The 18,619-nt window shown below is 33.5% G+C and overlaps 1 pseudogene; it reads right to left on the bottom strand.

Annotated features, from left to right (window-relative positions):
* Positions 1–16,181: 16,181 nt before the first annotated feature.
* On the bottom strand, positions 16,182–17,043 carry LOC127080375 (protein PHOSPHATE-INDUCED 1-like; annotated as a pseudogene).
* Positions 17,044–18,619: the final 1,576 nt, after the last annotated feature.

Here is an 18,619-nt window from a genome sequence, read left to right as displayed (position 1 = left end):
ATTTTGATAAAGGATTCCTTTTCTAGGATGATATTTTTGCTTGCTTATCAAGTTACTTGACATTGATTTGTGTATGCAGCTTGGGATGATTTCTTTTTGTTAATCTTGAATCTCATCTTGAGTTAACTTATTTCACAAACATCTCATTCTTTAATGTAATGTGCATTCTTCCATTGTTTGATTATCTCTTGCTTAAGAATTTTTTATTTGGACTAATGTGATGTTGTTGCTCATCTTGACTTGATAACTTGTCTTTTGCTTGTATCCTTCTTCCATGACTTGACATGGATCACTTTGTTCATATTTCATCTACCCTTTCATGACTTGATATGATTTGTTCATCTTGTATCTATGACTTAATATGAACTACTTTTGGTATGAATTGTACTTTATCTCTTCCACGGCTTGATATGGATTGTTATTGCTTCATTTATTCTTTCATGACTTGATATGGCCTACATTGTTTATCCTACATCTATTCTTTCATGACTTGATATGAATTGTCTGGTTTCTATCTTTTTGTCCCATGACTTGATATGGATTGTTATTGCTTTTACCTTCTACCATGACTTGATATGGATTGTTATTGTTTGTATCTTCTTTCCATGACTTGATATGGATTATCTTGTTGGTCTTTCATTTATTCTTCCACGAATTGACATGGCTTGAAATTATTTACCTTCTATTTCCTTCTCCCATGACATGATATGGATTGCTACTACTTTTCTTTTCTATCATGACTTGATATGGTATTGTGTTATTTATTGTTCCATGACTTGATATGGATTATCCTTCTTCTTTTATCTCTTTTCTTTGTGTGAATAGCATGTTCCCCATAGGATTTTCTTTGGTTCATTCTTAGCTGAGTTGAACTAAAGTAGACCTTAGGTTTGATAACCAAGCATGACAACATTAGGTAGACCCCATTAATACTTAACCCTAGGTCAATCTTTGCATGATAACTCAGGTAGATATTTCCCTCTTACCCTAACTTTAGGACCACTATTGTATGCCAATATTAGGGTTTATCTTGAGAATCCCCTTAGATTTTTCTTTTCTCTTCTGCATTCCTTTTTAAGACACAAACAAATTTCTTAATCAAAATACAAAAACACTCTAAATACTACTTGAACTCTTTCAACAATAAGAGAGAAGTACTCAGATACCTCCTGCCTTGGGAGGATCATTTGGTGTGTTCTCTCAACAAAACACTCAACCAATAAAACTTATTTTTCCATTTAGCTCTTCTTATGAAAATTTTCAATAAGGGTGGTTACCCATAAAAATCACCAATAAACCAAAATTCTTGAGAAGAACTACGGTGCTCTGATTATTTTTGATACGTAGGCATTGGGTTGCAAAGCCTAGGCAAGCGCAATAATAAAAACTTACTTTTTGTTTAAAATTCAATGTTTGCATGCATTCCTTTTAGTTAGTAAGTTTTAGAGTAAACACACCCTTTTGATTTGAACAACAATAGTGGATCTTGTAGAGTACTACAGACGTGAGGGGTGATGATACCTTCCCCTTGTGTAATCGAATCTCTTACCATCTTTTGGTTGCGAGATCATTAGATTCATCCTTTTGTAGGTTTACTCAGTGTTTCCTTTCCCTCTTATGGTATAAATAACATTGGTGTAGACTCTGTTTCGTGTGCGCGTTTCTCTGAGATGCGACAAATGGTAGCACAAGGTTATAGTCAGCAAGAAGGGATTGACTATATAGAAACCTTTGCACCAGTTTCCAGGTTAGAATATATTCGTATCTTAATTTCCATTTATGTTAATCATAACATCATCAAATATCAGGTGGATGTTAAGAGTGAATTTATGAATGGCTACATTACTAAATAAGTGTATGTACATCAACCTCCAAGTTTTGAAAATCCTAAAAAAACCATATTTCGTTTTCAAACTGAAAAAACCATTGTATGGTCCGAAACAAGCTCCTAGAGCATGGTATGAAAGACTGGGCAATTTTCTGTTAGAAATTGATTTCACCAGAGGGAAAGTTGATACAACATTATTTTGTGAGTCATTCAAAAATGGAGTTCTTGTTATTCAAATATACATAAATGATATCATATTTGGTTCTGCTAATGCTACTGTGTGTAAGGAATTTGCTAAGTCTATGCAGACAAAATTCGAAATGAGTCTGATAGGAGAACTCAAGTTCTTTCTGGGGATTCAGATCAATCAAAGTCCAAAAGGAACGTACATCCATCAGAGCAAGTACATCGAAGAACTTCTGAAGAAGTTCGACATGTCAGAATGTAAGATGTCAAAGACTCTTATGCATCCTACATGCATCCTTGAAAAGGATAAGGTAAGTGCTAAGGTAGACCAGAAGGTACGCAGAGGTATGATTGGTTCTCTCTTATACTTGACTACTTTCAGATCAGACATTTTGTTTTGTGTATGTTTGTGTGTCTGCTTCTAATCAGATCCTAGAGAGTCTCGCTTAATAGTTGTTAAGAGTATCTTCAGGTATCTGAAAGGTACGATTAACCTTAGCTTGTGTTATAGAATATTTAAAGACTATAAGCTAGTGGGTTATTGTGATGCTGATTATGCTGGAGACAGAATTGAGAGGAAAAGAACTTCTGGAAGTTGTCAGTTTCTGGGAGATAACCTGATTTCATGGTTTAGCAAAAGGAAATCAACAATAGCACTTCAACTGCTGAAGTTGAATATATAGCAACCTCTGGATGCAACACTCAGATGCTCTGGATGAAAAGTCAGCTAGAAGATTTCCATATATATGAGAGTAACATTCATATACTATGTTATAATGCTTCTGATATTTGTTTATCTAAGAATCCCATTTTGCATTCTGGATCAAAACATATTGAGATACAACATCACTTTATATGTGACTATGTTCAGAAGGGAATTTTAAATCTAAAAGCTATTGATACGGACGATCAATGGGTTGATATCTTTACAAACCCCCTTGCTGAAAATAGATTTGTTTTCATTATGAAAATTTTAAAAATTGACTTATGTCTAGAATGAAAACTATGTTTTTTTCATAATGTTAATCTCTCATAATTGAAAACTGAGACTTTGAGATTTGTTGGTTGTTCTGAACGTGTGAGTTTTCTGAAGTGAGAAGGTTTCATAAGTTCAAATGTATCTAGTAAGAGTTTGTTTGGTTAAACAAATATGCTTTATGGATACTGAACATTTTTTCATTAAATAGTTGTCAATCTGTCTCGAATAGTGGAATAGCTTTTAAGACTATTATCTTAGAAAACTGAACCATTTCTGGCATTTGATGTGACATATTGGGTGAATATACCTTAGGATTAGATAAAATCTTTCACTCTTTACCCCCTTTTCATATTTTTGTTGTTTGCTTTATGTTTTTCATGATTGCAAAAAATTCTATTTAAACTCACCTCATTCACTTCACACACTTTCGCTACTATCAAAACCTACACTTTCTCTCTTCAAGCTAAAATTTGGAGAAAATCATAAAACCCTTTTCTTCAATAATGGCATCTTCACAATAATTTGCTCAACAAACTCATAATAACAACAAGATCAAGTACTCGAAGGACTTCAAGAAATCACTTTGTCTACCCCAGTTAAGAATCTAAGGAGGTTCTGGAACATTATAATGTTGAATGTTTGGAAAAGGGTTGTCCTTAGAATGTGTTAGTCTTTCAGGAACTTCCAGAAGCCCATGTTGATGTGTATTCTAAGAAAAGGAAAAGCAATCCTATATCTTCTGGTGAAGGACCTTCTAAATCTGTCAAACTGCCAATAAAAATGCTGGAACCTGTGGATTCAGCATTCTAAAAGACACAGCAGCAAAATTTGTTTGTTCTAAGACTACTAGGTTTTTTGACATGACTCCTTTTGGGAATTATGGTAATCCACCTATGAATGAGACTTCTTTTCACTCTGCTAGTTTTGTTATGACTACTTCATTTGTTCCTCCTTAAACCTCTTCACCACCTTGCATTCCTGTTAGAACTATAACCACCCCTTCTCCTAAATCCTCTAGTATTTCTGAAACAATCACCAAATTCATGCCATCCATTTATGTCACACTCCTTATATCTAACCCAACCATTTTTGAATCCAACATCATAACAACCATCGCACCACCAACTTTAAATGCATGTACCACTTATGGAACTACTCCCATTACCAAACCTTATGATACAGATAGCCATCCCTCTGACTCTGACTTTTCCACACCCCCTTCATTTCCCCTAACCATGCCAGAAGCATGTGCCTTTCCATAAGACACACCCCATCAACCCATTGATGTACCTGTTTTTTATGTATTCATGGAACGACTCAAAAACAACAAACCATATACTCTTGATTCTTTTGACCTAACCATTAACATTTCCTCTAATATCGAGATTCAATTTGAACCTAACCCAAACCTTGAGGAATTTGATGATTTAGTCAGACACTCTGAATCAGAAGTTGAAGTCATTGCAGTCTCATACAAAAACTCATGTCTCTATTCTACTCTAACTTTTGTTCAAACCAAGATTCGTCCTACACCATTAGATGAATTGTTTACTCTGTTTGAAGACAATGTTATTAGATGACTCAATGGTCTCACTGAGGCTTACACTACAAAATAAAACCTCTCTGAAATTTATGCTCTAACCAACAACTTCAGAAGTCGGATAGAAGTCAGCTCTGAAGTGTTTGAGATTGTGTTCCTGAAGGAAGCCAAAAGTAAATTCCATGCCAGAATCTATGGTATAGTTGAACCTTTACTTCTGCAGGTTCCTCCAACACTTCTGCTTCCTGCTCATGTAGTGACTCCAACACCTTCTCCATACCAGAATATTATGGTTGCTTTTGAGATTTCTTTTGAAGTTGGAAGTAACTCTAGACTCAAGAAGATTGTGGCTACACATGAACTTATTTTGAAGACTTTGGAGCATCTGACGGTTGAGAATTCTAAAGTTAAAGAGAGACTCAAGCATCAAGATAAAAAGACTTCAAAGATTAAAGGGCTGCTTGGAGAGACTTATCAATACTACCACCCCCTCCTAAAATCTAGTTTTTTAAAAAAACATTGTGTTATCTTTGTTTTCTATTTCATTTTTGTACTGAGTTTTCTTTTTTAATGAAATGAAATTCTATTCTTGGTTTACTTTTTATTTTATTTTATCTTTTTTGAATGATGACAAAGGGGGGGAAAGAATGCTATGATTTTGATATATCTAATTCCATTTTGAAACCCAAACATGTCTTTATATGTTCTAACATTGGTGATTCTGAGAACTTTGAAAAAGTTCATCATGTTAACCAAGTGTTTCAGGTTCTAAGGCATTAACCAAGCAAGTTAAATCAAGTTCATATGAACCAAGTTTATATTTAAGAATCATGCTTATGTTCTGAATAGTTAACTAAGTAGTTAGCAGTTAACCATACATATTCTTATTCTGAAATAAGTTCAAATGATCAAGGTTGAACTAGGAGTATACAAACTTTGAACCAGGCGTATACAAGCTCTGAACCATATATATTCAAGTTCTGATAAAAACCAGACATGAGGAATACAACTAGGATATGAAAGCTCTGACAAATCATACTGTGTGACAAGATTGATATTCAGACTTTCAGACACTCAAACAAGAATTTTGAATGAAATACTTATGTACCCAAGTTATTGCATTTTGGGAAGTTACTTCAGCCATTGCAATCAGGCTTCTACCTTAATGGAAAGATAGTAACCATGCTTCTTCCTTATGGGAAGATAGTAACAACCAGGCTTCTTCCTTATGTGAAGTTATTTCTTTCATGTTGATTGAGACTTTTATATGTGTTAAGATTATTTTAAGTCTTAAATTCAGGGTAAGCTTGCAAACCTAACTCTGACATTCTAAGCTAAAAAATAATTTTTAACTGTATAAAATTCAGGGGGAGCTTACAAACCTCGCTCTGATATTTTTATGTGATTAAACCCACTAAAAAATTTCATCAAAATACATGGTTTTGTCATCATAAAAAAGGGGGAGATTGTAAGAACAAAATTTGGTTATGCATCTGGCTTTTAGTTTTGATGATAACAATGCATTATTTCTTATAGAACAATTTTATACACTAATGGTTTTATTTAGTGTGTAGCTTTTTGCTAACAGGTTCTGAATATAAAGCATTGATGTGTGACGTCATCAGATTCTAGAATCAACACACTCTGACAGTAAAGAGATACTAGTGATGTACAAGATATTGTTAAGTTCTAGAAAGCTCTTAGACAACGGTTCTGATGAACGTTTAAGCTAAATCTTCTGACTGTGAATCTGATTGAAGAGTATCTGAAGGATTGTTTACCTTTAAGATTTAGCACTTGAGTTCTGAAGATTATGAAGAGAAAGATCTGAAGACTCTGAAGACCCGGTTTTGACGAACTGTGTTAAGACTCTAAAGACCGAAGTTCTGAAGATTATGTCAATTATTCTCTTCATCCTTATAAGCATGCTTCAACATCATTTCATCAAAAGCCTTTGAAGATTAGAAGATAAGATCAAAAGGTTTTGCATCAGAATAATAATACACAGTACAAGATCACTTTTCCCTTCAATACGCTGATTTTGTGGGCTAAGGACAGTACTATTGTACCATTTTGTCTCCTATATGCAAATTGTTACACAAAGAGACAACTACAATTTTATATTCCAATTCTACCCTCCAATGGATCTTTTAACTGCCTATATAAATAAGACTTGGAAGAATTGAAGAAGCATCTAATTCACTGCGCTAAAACTACGCTCATACACACGCTTTTGCTAAAGTAAATATTTTTTGTGTATAGTCTTTGTAAACACACAAGAGTTGTTTCTCGTTATTGTGTGAGATATTCATTGTATTTAACTTGTGTTAATCTACTTTCTTAGAAGCATTCTTTATAAATAAAAACTTGTAAATCTCAAAGTTGTTTGAGTGGTTTCCTTGAGTGACTAGGTTTTAGTCAGATAGACTCAAGAAGACAAAGAAGGTTTGTCTTTGTGGTGTATGTAATCATGTTTTGATTATAATGGATTAAGTCCTTATTGAGAAGGAGAAACCACCTTGGTAGGGTGGACTGGAGGTAGCTTCGTTAACAGCGAACTAGTATAAAAATAACTTTGTTATTTTTCTTGTTTATGTTATTGCTTTATTGACTTGGTTTTGAAAAATATTTTGTTTTTAGAATCCCAATTCAAACCCCCCTTTTCATGTGTTTCTTGCCACCTTCAAAATCTAATCTAGTGCATAGGACCAGTTGACCATCAGAAGGTCAAATAATTAAGAGATTTGGATTGAGGGTACAAGTTGGAAATGACGGGTGCGTGTGCACAGAATAGGGTCAAAGTATGACAAATAATTTGTTGTCCCAAAGCCATGTGTGGCTCATCAAGAGACGCATGGAGGGAGTATATAAATGAACTCTCTTCAGAGTTCCGTCATTTTTCCATCTTCTTTGTCTCTCTCTATCTCTCATCCCTCTCTTTATTCTCTCCCTTAGATCCCACCACTCTCTAGCCTTCACTTTCTGACCATCCTCTAAACCTTTCCGATCACTGCACAATTCCCTGAACCACCATTTAACTTTATCGTTGTTCATCAATTGATGAACACCAAACTCAGAAGCCCAAAGAAACCCCAAGAATCCTAGGTTTGTGATGACAGTCTGTTATTGCATATATTTAGTCAAAAAATCGGAGCAAAATAAGTGAAAGTTGAGCAAATATGATAAGGAATAACCAAATAATGAGGGGTAAATAGCTAAGTGTGAAAATTGTGGACTTAATGAAAATTTTAGTAAAAAAGGAGCGAAAAAGAGTGAAGCTTCGGAAATAATCACATCAACCATCATGCACATGATATGGCAATAAAGGTTACATCGCGCGCGATGCCTAATATCACGTGCGTGATGGTCACTTTTTTGGGTCTTTTTCTAACACGTTCGGGTCCATTCTGACACCTTTAAGAGGGAAAATTCTACACTTTCACAAGGGTTACGAAATTCGGAACTAGGAGCATGATTTTACAGCATCAAAGGGTGATTTTGAGAGCATTAGAAGCCATTGGAGGGAAATCCTTCAAGGGAACTCATATGTTATTCTTCTTTATTCAATTCGTATTATAATTTTGACTATGAGTAGCTAAGCTTCTCTAGGTTAGGTTGTGTGATAATGAACCTCATTCAATCTTGTTAGCATTATATGTTGGTTTAACTTTGTATGAATCCTTTGAATTATAATCTTATTCAATTGTTTCTTAATCTTAATGCTTTTTATTTGAGATATTCTATTAGCCTATGTGTTGGACATATGGCAACTCTTCTACTTACACTAGTTGAATAGGGATAGGAGACCCCGAGTTGTGGCCTAGGGAATAAACATTACGTATATCGCATAACCCTGCTTACGTTGGCGGACTAGGGATAGAAAGTTTCGAGTAGTGGTTAGTGAGTTATTTCATGAGAGATCGGCTATAATAATTTCGTTAGTTCATTGTGAGATTATAAGGATTAAACCATTCATACAAGGCATCATACATCAACAAGAGAGGATAAGGGGATTCTAATACACAACCTAACCGTCTTAATACTTTTATTTTAAACGAGTAATTTGTTTTCCGTTCTAAAACCTGACCCCCCCCCCCCCCCCCCCATTTACTGTTTTTCCTTTATATTGCACAATTGTTGGCTTGTTCGAACATAGCCCATGTGGATTCGATCTTTAATTACTGCAAAAATATTGGTACACTTTCCAAGAAGTCATCAGTTAGCACATCAACCCTAACCCTACATTCATCCCCCAAACCCATATTCCTATGAACCCTAATCCGTTTATGATGAAACCTAACGAACAACAAGAACCCTAACCCTTTCTCCAAGAATCCTAACTACCCAAAAACATACCTGAAACCTAACACCTTCAACCTAAACGCATAACTTTTATCTTCTTCAACCTCCAAACCCCCAAACCTATATCAACCCATAACCACCTCATCCTACCCAGATTGACATTAAACCACCTCCAAAACTTAGACCAAAACACCCTAACCAACAATCATAAGTCCAAAACCCAAAATCAAACAACAGCTTCCAAACCTTAATCCAAAAACAAACCTTTTATCTACCCCAAGACAAACCCCAAACTCAAAAACAACAAGTAGAAAACCTAACATGCATCATATCTTACTAAACACACAAAAAAAAACAAATAACTATACAACAAAACCTTAACTTCAATGATAGTCAAACAAGCATGGTATCAAAGCAAGTCTATATAAGGGGACATAGGCAGCACCAACCATATGAGGTATTCTCCAGCGAATAAAAGGTAAACAGGTCTCTCCTTCCACTCTTTTCTTTTCATTTTATTTTGAATCTTTCTGACTCCTCTTCTTCTTTTCTTTGGTGCGAGGTACCTATGGCGCTTTGTTGGACTTCAGAGTTGGAGTAACTTTTAGGGTTTTGTTGTTCTTCTTCTTCTTCAGTGTGAAGAACAACAACTTTTAGGGTTAGTGAACATGTGAATTATGACTGAAGAAGTATTGTAACTTAGGGTTATGTTTATATAGTGAAAGAATTAGGTTTGATCATTAAGTTAGTCTGATTCTGTTTAGAAAGTATATGATTTGATTTGTTAGTTTTTAGGAAAATTCAATTGTAACCGAAATCAGTGTAATGAAGAAAAGATTTGTTCTATTTTGATACTCTTGATCTGTTTTGATTCCATTATTCACGCCTTTGGGTGTTTGTTTGGACTTTGCTAATTTAGGGACTTGCTGACTCAACCATAGGGGCTTGACTCACAAAAAAAATTATAAAAGGAAAATAATAATAGTAACAGAGAGTATAATAATTAAGACTGATAAGAAAAATAATACACTAATAACAAAATTCTAAAATCTATATTAAAAAGAAATAATAATAGGCTAAAATAACAATAATAATGTAAATGGACTAATAATAGTAAAACTAATTAAAAGAAAATAACTTATAATAAAATAAATCTAATAGTGAAATAATGATAATAGTAATTCCCTATATTAAAAGAAAATACTTGTTATAATAGGCTAATAAAAATATTAATAATAATACAATTAATTAAAAAAAATTAATGGAATAATAATAAAAGAAAAATGATAATAAAGCCAAATCTAAAAAAATATTAATAATAGTGAAAAATAATAAAATATCACGTTTGGGATAAAAATAAAATGGCAAAAGATAAACTAATGAAACAAACAAAATTCAAAATGATCCTCCTTTGACTTTGGATCATTGGAGTTGACCATTTGACTCATACAGATGATGGACTTAAATGGGATATCATGCCTCATATGACATAGAGTTGGCCCAAATGAAATGAAAATAAACAAGGACTCAAATGTAGTGGTCCTACATTGATGGGGGTATGAACTCAAAAGGACTTAGTCCGATGGAAATAATGTGGTCAAATTTTGGGGTATGACATATGGTTGTAAAAAGTTCTGACTATAGTAAAATCTCTAATAGTGGTAAGGGTACTAGATGTACTCTCGGATTATGAGGTGAACTAGTATCAACCTTCTGTGTTATTTATTTTCCGCACTTTACTACAATCATAACCTAACATCAGACTAGTAAAATAAAGAAACACTCCTCTAAAAACCAGAAAATTTCAAAGTACCTATAGGTGCACTCTATTCTTACATATTTTTAGCCATAGTGTTTTGAAAAAAAATCTCGACTTTAGTGAGGAAGTTGTATTAGGAAAGGCATTATTGTAAATTTACCAAGAGTTCCTTTTCATCTTGAGTAAAATATTCTTCCATTGGAAGTTATTATTTAGGTATTGAGCTAAAATTGTATAAAAGCTCTTTTTAGGGATTAGTGTTAGTCTTTGTTTAGTTTGTGAGCTCCACCACTTGAAGAAAAACTATCCTTTTGGCTTCATGAAGAATAACTAGAAAAAAAATTCAGATAAGTTCTTGAGTTTATCCCTATACAAAAGTTCACTCGGTTTGAGACTAGCCTGATATAAAATCTCCATTCGGTTTGATATAAGTCTAGTCTAAAATCTCGCTTCAGTTCATGGTGAACCAGCATAAAACTGTGATTTAGTTTGGAGGTTAGCCAACTCAAAACTTCAACTTAGTTCGAGATTAATCCATACATAATCTAACTTTGGCTTAGAGACTAACCGCTCGAGGCTATGTTCATTATTTTCCGTGAAGACTAACAACCGTCTCATTACTTTGTTCCTTGTTTGGTTGAAAGTTTTCCTAAAACTTTATTTTTCCTTAGACAATGGGGTTCATGGGCTTAAACTTTTAAAATCTCTCAAGCACTATTGGATACTCTTATAATAAAATCTTAGGGAGACGAGTATGTCACTTTTTTAAGACCAAACCTCTATAAATATCGAGTGTTATCTCTCTTCCCTTAATCTATTTTTAGCTTATTTTCTTTATTTGTATTTTTCATTACCTACACAAATGCTTTTGAGAAAAAAAAATTGAACTCTGATTAATGGTTTTGTTTCAAACATCCATAATTCACTCATTCTTATGTATGTAGTCACATGTTGAACAAGTGATATCATAGTCTAACTCATGTTTAAAGACTAATTGTCTCATAAGAAAGATGACTTCCAACACTATTTTTAACAAGATGACTTTCCTAAACACACCTCCATCATTTAATGGTAATAGGTCTGATTTGGGGAAAGCTAGATTTAAAATATTCATTCAAACTTTTGATCTTGAATTAGGGGAAACTATGATAAATAGTCAGTTTATCCCTACTCACCAAATAAACGAAAAAGTAGTAGATAAACCAAATTTTATTTGGACCATAGAAGAAAAGGGAAAGTTTGAAATTAATTTCAAAACAAAAAATATCTTAGTCATGTCTTTAGACGATAGTTAACTTTTCTATGTTAAAAAATGCAACTCCGCCAAGGAAAAGTGGGGTAATCTTGAAATGATATATGGAGTTTCTCCAAGTGTCGAACAAGAGCGAGATGAAGAATATGAATGTGTTGTCCATAAATGCTTATCTAAACTTAGAAATGTTGTAAATAATGTTAGAACCTTCATCACTAACAAATATCTAAAAGTTAAGAATTAGAATCCAAAATTCGATCCAATCCTTAAATAGAAATATGGGAATGTTTGTGATTCTCTGAAAAAATCCAAAAATGAAGAAATCATCAAGAAACTAAAAGAGTTTATTCAAATGTTAATGGATGAATGCACGAGCTCAAGTCTAGATGAATCTATAGCAACTACATGAGGAAACATGTAAGGTCACCCTCTCCAATGACGAACAAATCTCCAAGACTTCATGGTCCTCATCCTTAAGGAAAGGAACATATACTCTTGGTCGAAAATGATAAATTTGTTCTTCTGAGGAACTAGACACAAAGTCTCCAGCATCCTTGGACACGACAGAGGAGGAAGACATTTTGTTCCTGAGAAAATAGTAGAACAAAAAGAAGTCATCACCACTGCGTAATCTCTTGTGAATTTCCCCTTGCCCTTCCATATTTCGGATATGCATATTCTGACACACCTTTTTTCCAAAATAAACGTGTGTTCAGAGATGTACATCTGCAAATGCCCCTGTTTGTTATTTTTTGCAATTAAAATTGGGTGTGTCCGGAGATGCATACTTAAATGCACCCAAAATAGAACCAGTAAAAACACACATAAACAAAAAAAAGTGACATTGTCCAAAATTAACCCAAAAATTCATTCAAATTTACCCAAAAACACACCTCCATCATTTTATGGTAATAGGTCTGATTTGTGGAAAGCTAGATTTAGAATATTCATTCAAATTTTTGATCTTGAATTAGGGGAAACTATAATAAATAGTCAGTTTACCCCTACTCACCAAATAAACGAAAAAGTAGTAGATAAACCAAGTTTTATTTGGACCATAGAAGAAAAGGGAAAGTTTGAAATTAATTTCAAAACAAAAAATATCTTAGTCATGTCTTTAGACGATTGTCAACTTTTCTATGTTAAAAAATGCAACTCCACCAAGGAAATGTGGGGTAATCTTGAAATGGTATATGGAGTTTCGCCAAGTGTCGAACAAGAGCGAGACAAAGAATATGAATGTTTTGTCCATAAATGCTTATCTAAACTTAGAAATTTTGTAAATAATGTTAGAACCTTCATCACTAACAAATATCTAAAAGTTAAGAATTCGAATCCAAAATTCGATCCAATCCTTAAATAGAAATATGGGAATGTTTGTGATTTTATGAAAAAATCCAAAAATGAAGAAATAATCAAGAAACTAAAAGATTTTATTCAAATGTTAATGGATGAATGCACGAGCTCAAGTCTAGATGAATCTATAGCAACTTGATGAGGAAACATGTAACGTCACCCTCTCCAACAACAAACAAATCTTCAAGACTACCTGGTCCTCATCCTTAAGGAAAGAAACATCTACTCCTGATCGAAAAAGATGAATTTGTTCTTATGAGGAACTAGACACAAAGTCTCTAGCATCCTTGGACACGACAGAGGAGGAAGACATTTTGTTCCTGAAAAAATAGTAGAACAAAAAGAAGTCATCACCACTGTGTAATCTCTTGTGAATGGCCCATTGCCCTTCCATATTTCATATATGTGTATTCTGACACACCTTTTTTCCCAAAATAAATGTGTGTTCAGAGATGTACATCTGCAAATGCCCCTGTTTATTATTTTTTGCAATTAAAATTGGATGTGTCCGGAGATGCATATTTAAACCCACCCAGAATAGAACCAATAAAAACACACATAAACAAAAAAAAAAGTGACATTGTCCAAAATTTACCCAAAAATTCTATAATATTAAAGTATAATAGACATTATGTATGTCACAAATTGTATCGAGATTACATCATTTACATTATGCATGTTTCATGTCATATCTTAGTCTTCTTACCGCCTTGTTCTTTCGAGCATGCACATTGTATATTTTCTTGATATTTGAAACATTTACAGGTATTTTTCGTTTCAAATATGCAAGTTTTTTTTGGTGCCACCATGTTTAATGCCTTGTCTGAAACAATTTCCCTCTCCTCCCGAATAAGGCGGCATACAATGGGATGGTCGGCTAGCTTGTCACTTCAGGCATGACTATATATACCATATATCACATTAAATTTCCAAGTGCCATTCCCATACAGTATCTGCACAATTTAAATTGACACTTGCATTTTCTTGATCAAGTGTCATCTCGTATCGACTTCCTAATTTGTGGTTGGTACGTGTCACTTTTTTCGCATCTCATTGTTACAAATATTTGTCTTTTATCCGAACCATTATCATACCTTCTGAATATAATCTCAAACCCCAATTTCTCGGCCCTCATGCGGACCCATTGTAGCATATGTTCATGAACCATAAACTCTTATTTATTTATAAAGTGTGCATGAACAACCACCTTGACAACAACTAGTCGATTACCCAGTTTAACATCATCATTCACTTCATATGGTTTAACTTCATGTTTCACTTAGTATGGTCTAACATCCATCCTCATAATAGCTTTGGGAAACATATCCGGGTGCACCATATCTATTACCACAAATAATTTTAAAATATATTTAAAATTTAAATAATCGGGAAAATCCAAAGATGCATATTCAGACCATACTAAACTCTACCCGGAGATGCATATTCGGACTCAACGTTCATTTTTCCAACTCATAAAATACATTAATGCAAGTAATGAGGATGAAATGAATGAAATTTCCCTTAAATTCTAACTTCTTTTGCTCCCTTTATCGTGATAAAATTCAAGAATGATATTTTGATGTTGAAAAGTTGATTGATAATGGATGATTTTTTTAAGGGTTTTGTGTTTGAGAGTGAACTTTCAGCATGAAGAAGAAGATCATGCAAGGTAGTATTTATCCAATTTCTGCTTGACATTTTCGGATATGGATCTCCAGAAACATCACTGAGTTGTTAATTAAACCAACTTAGTGAACAAAAATACCATAAATGATTACATGGATTATTTTAGATATGCATCTTCGAATACACCCCAAATAATATTCAGAGATGTATTTTTTGCCTAAAAATTTATTCAAAATGGGGTGAGTTTCAAAAATACGAAGGCTTGTGAAATTTTTGGTGCATCCAGAGATGCATCTTCGGATATGAAATGGCATTTTCGAGTTTTTAGAGGTGTGAGGCACACCCTTAAGGGTGGAAAAAGCATTTCCCTTTTTATTAATGTTGTTTTAACGAGCCCAATTGAGTTTTAAAAAAATAGTTTTTGACGAAGAAAACCTATGGACAGAACATGTCTCAGCCCGCTTTTTAAGTAGATTAGGCGGAGTGGATTAACTTAAAACATCAAGTCGAAACATACTGACTCGACGAGTACAACCCATTTTATTACCCCTCTTTATCATACAACTCTATAAACTAGATCGTAAGCCTCATAACACCTAAATATTGTTTTTCTTTAATGATGCATCAAATTTCATATAGATTAAGAAAAAAAATAACTTTTAACCTTTCCAACGAGCCATTATCCCAGTCCTAGAATGAGTGACTCAGTTAATCATTTCACGGAGATTAAGAAAAAGGGAATAAATGAAAGATAGCGAATGATTTTTTTACTAAAGTACCCTTTATCAAATATTGAGAATGATAAAAGTAATACTCCATTTGTCCCAAAATAAGTGTCGCATCTTCTAAAATTATTTGTCCCAAAATAAGTGTCGCATCTTAGTTTTCAATACAATTCTAATGTTTATCTTCTAATTATACATTCTAATTAATACTTTAAATTTATCATTTTCTTACTTTGCGTTATGATAATTCGAATACACGAATAATAAATTAGAATAGTTTGGTAAAAATATTATTCTCTCTCATTCATTTATTACATTTTCTTAATTTGTATGAAATGATCAACTATGACAATCATTTTGGGATGGAGGAAGTATTAATTAGAGGATACAATTAGAAAAAAATATATTGAAAATTAAAATAAATTATTTATTTTAAAATATTTTTTTTTATTTCAAATACATCACTCATTGCATTGTAGGACGGAATAAATATTTTTTTTTACATCAAGTTTCATACTTTTATTCATTGGTAGTGTAACACCGAATCAAGAAAAATGTAAAAGAATATTTTTTTTAAAAAAGAATATATTTCATAATTTCCTAATAGTATATTTCAATAAAATCTTTGTTATGCTAGAGTAGAACACTCCGAGGTAGTCGGGTCAAAGAGCGTGGGCAACAAATACTTCCTCCCATGGACGTCATTTGCATTATAGCTAGCACGCAAGTAGAAGTAGCTCAAGAGGTGCTTCTTTGGGTCCTTGATAGTATACATTACCAAATGGGTTCGTAACAGTCCCAGCCAACAAACTAGCCACGTTGATCACCATGCCGTCAAGACCCACGTCATTGTTTGGCGCAACTAATTGCGGGCTTTAAGGCCCATAGATTGGTTGATGAAAAGCCTACGCACATTGACCTGGACACTGTGTCTCTGAATTACCCACCCACGCATAAGCGAATTCGATAGTATTCGTGTTGTGAGTACCCACGGAAAAACTGTGAGTTCCACACCTATTGTAACAAAATCCATCTACTACAACATCATCAGAAATAAGAACCACGTTGATGGAGTTTGTTTGTGAGCCGTTGGATGCAAGCTTTATGATTTGATCATTGGTGCGTGATTTTCTGAATGAGTAATTCTCGTCTAGGAAATGTGAACCTGTTGTGAGGACGATGTTTTTCTGTGAGTTCACGAGGTGGTAATATTTGTTGGTGAATTTTCACCACGTGGCGACTAATGGTTGGGCTGTGATGGTGGGTGAGGTAATAGAATTGATGAAATCAGAGATTATGGCTCGTTGGGAAGGTTTGAATTTACCATACCATATGAGATTGATGGAGATTTTTCCGGTCATAATGTGGCCTTTTTGGTATTGAAGTTTTAGTTGTTGGTTATTTTGTGTTAGTTTTCTTGATGCTGAGGTGAAATGGAGAAGAGAAATAACTAGGATTAGGCTGAGTAGAAGACTTGAAGAAGTCATTAGTGATAATTGTATTTGAATATGATAGAAATGTCATTTGAGGTGGAGGAGATAGAAATGTGGTGGGTGGTATTTATAGGGGATATGGAAATTTAAAAGGAAGGGGGAAGGAAAGAGGGTCAAAAAAGGAAGAGAGTGTATTAGTGATGGGCTGACTGAAGTCAAGATAAGTGGGAGAATAGACTAGAGTGAGCTCCCAGTTAGATTGATAAACGCGTTGATGTACTTAAATTGTTTAGACTAGTAATTCGTATGGAAACAAATTAATTCCATTGGATTATGCAGCATGTTTTCATAATTTTGCGGTCTAATATTTATTGGTCGTTATTATTGTTTGTTATGATAACTCATAATATCACAACAGGACAGTGTTTGGCCAGCTAATTGGGAACATAGTCAACATGTACGAGGGAAGACAACAAACCCCTAGACTAGTCTACTCTTCATTCATGTACGTAGTAAGCATTTTTCTTGGACCATGATCTTGAATGTAATTCAAAATTCAAATTAGTTGAGTTTTCATTTCATTTATATTTGTGTTTGAGTTTCATTTGCATTTGAATTTAGTTTGAATTTAAGTCATTATATAAACTCAAATTGAGTTGAATTTGTAATAAATTTTTCAGTTCTTTCTTTGAACAAAAACTAGTTAGGAAAACTCGTGTTTCCCTCTCTTCTCATTCTTCCATTTGTAAATGTAGAGTTCACCTAAGAGGGGTGGGATAAGGGGCTGAATTAGGTAGAAAAATTAGTTAGAAAAACTTGTGTTTCCCTCTCTTCTCTTTCATTATTTGTTAGAATCTTATACAAGCATAATCCTAGCCTCTATACACAAGTTACTGACTAAATCAATAGACACACTTCCTTATGATTTACAAAGAAGAAAAAGAAAACAATTCTCTCTTTTTCACTCTCTTGTTTTCAACAATCTTGGATGGTAAGGTATACACACAAATCTGAGTTTGACAAGAAGTTTGAAGTTGTAAGACTTATATCAATTACTTGAATTGATCTTCCCTTTCAAGTAGACAATTCACAGGTATGTTACACAAGTGCTCAAAATATAATTGGTGAAACTTTTTAATGATGCAATGAAATTGAATGCAAAAGTTTCACATAAAATATTATGACACAAGGCACTTGTTAAAATGAAATTTTGAGTTTGAATTATAATGAAAGAGGTGAAACATGAAATTATGATATCATAGGTAGTTATACTTTCATAATACCTTTATGAAGCAGCATGATCTCATGAAACAATGTCATGATTGATAGATGCATTTTAAAATTCGTTGGAATAAGATTTTATGCCAAAAAGTGTCATTGCTTCAGTGGTAACCGATTAAAACATAATTGTAACCAGTTACAACTGAAGCGTGTTATAAAAATTTAAATTTTTCGAAGGTGTAACCGGTTACAGGAACTGGTTAAATGGTTACACCTTATTCAATTTTGAAAGACACTTAAAATTTCATTTTGGTAACCGGTTATTAAAAATATGTAATCGATCACACTTGATGAAAGATTGAAAAATACTTTAAGTAACATGATTATGCACAAACATAAGTTACAAAAAAAG

The sequence above is a fragment of the Lathyrus oleraceus genome, chromosome 5 (genome assembly GCF_024323335.1).
Source record: "Lathyrus oleraceus cultivar Zhongwan6 chromosome 5, CAAS_Psat_ZW6_1.0, whole genome shotgun sequence".
NCBI classification, from domain to species: Eukaryota; Viridiplantae; Streptophyta; class Magnoliopsida; order Fabales; family Fabaceae; genus Lathyrus; species Lathyrus oleraceus.
This window is presented reverse-complemented; position numbering and strand designations above follow the sequence as displayed.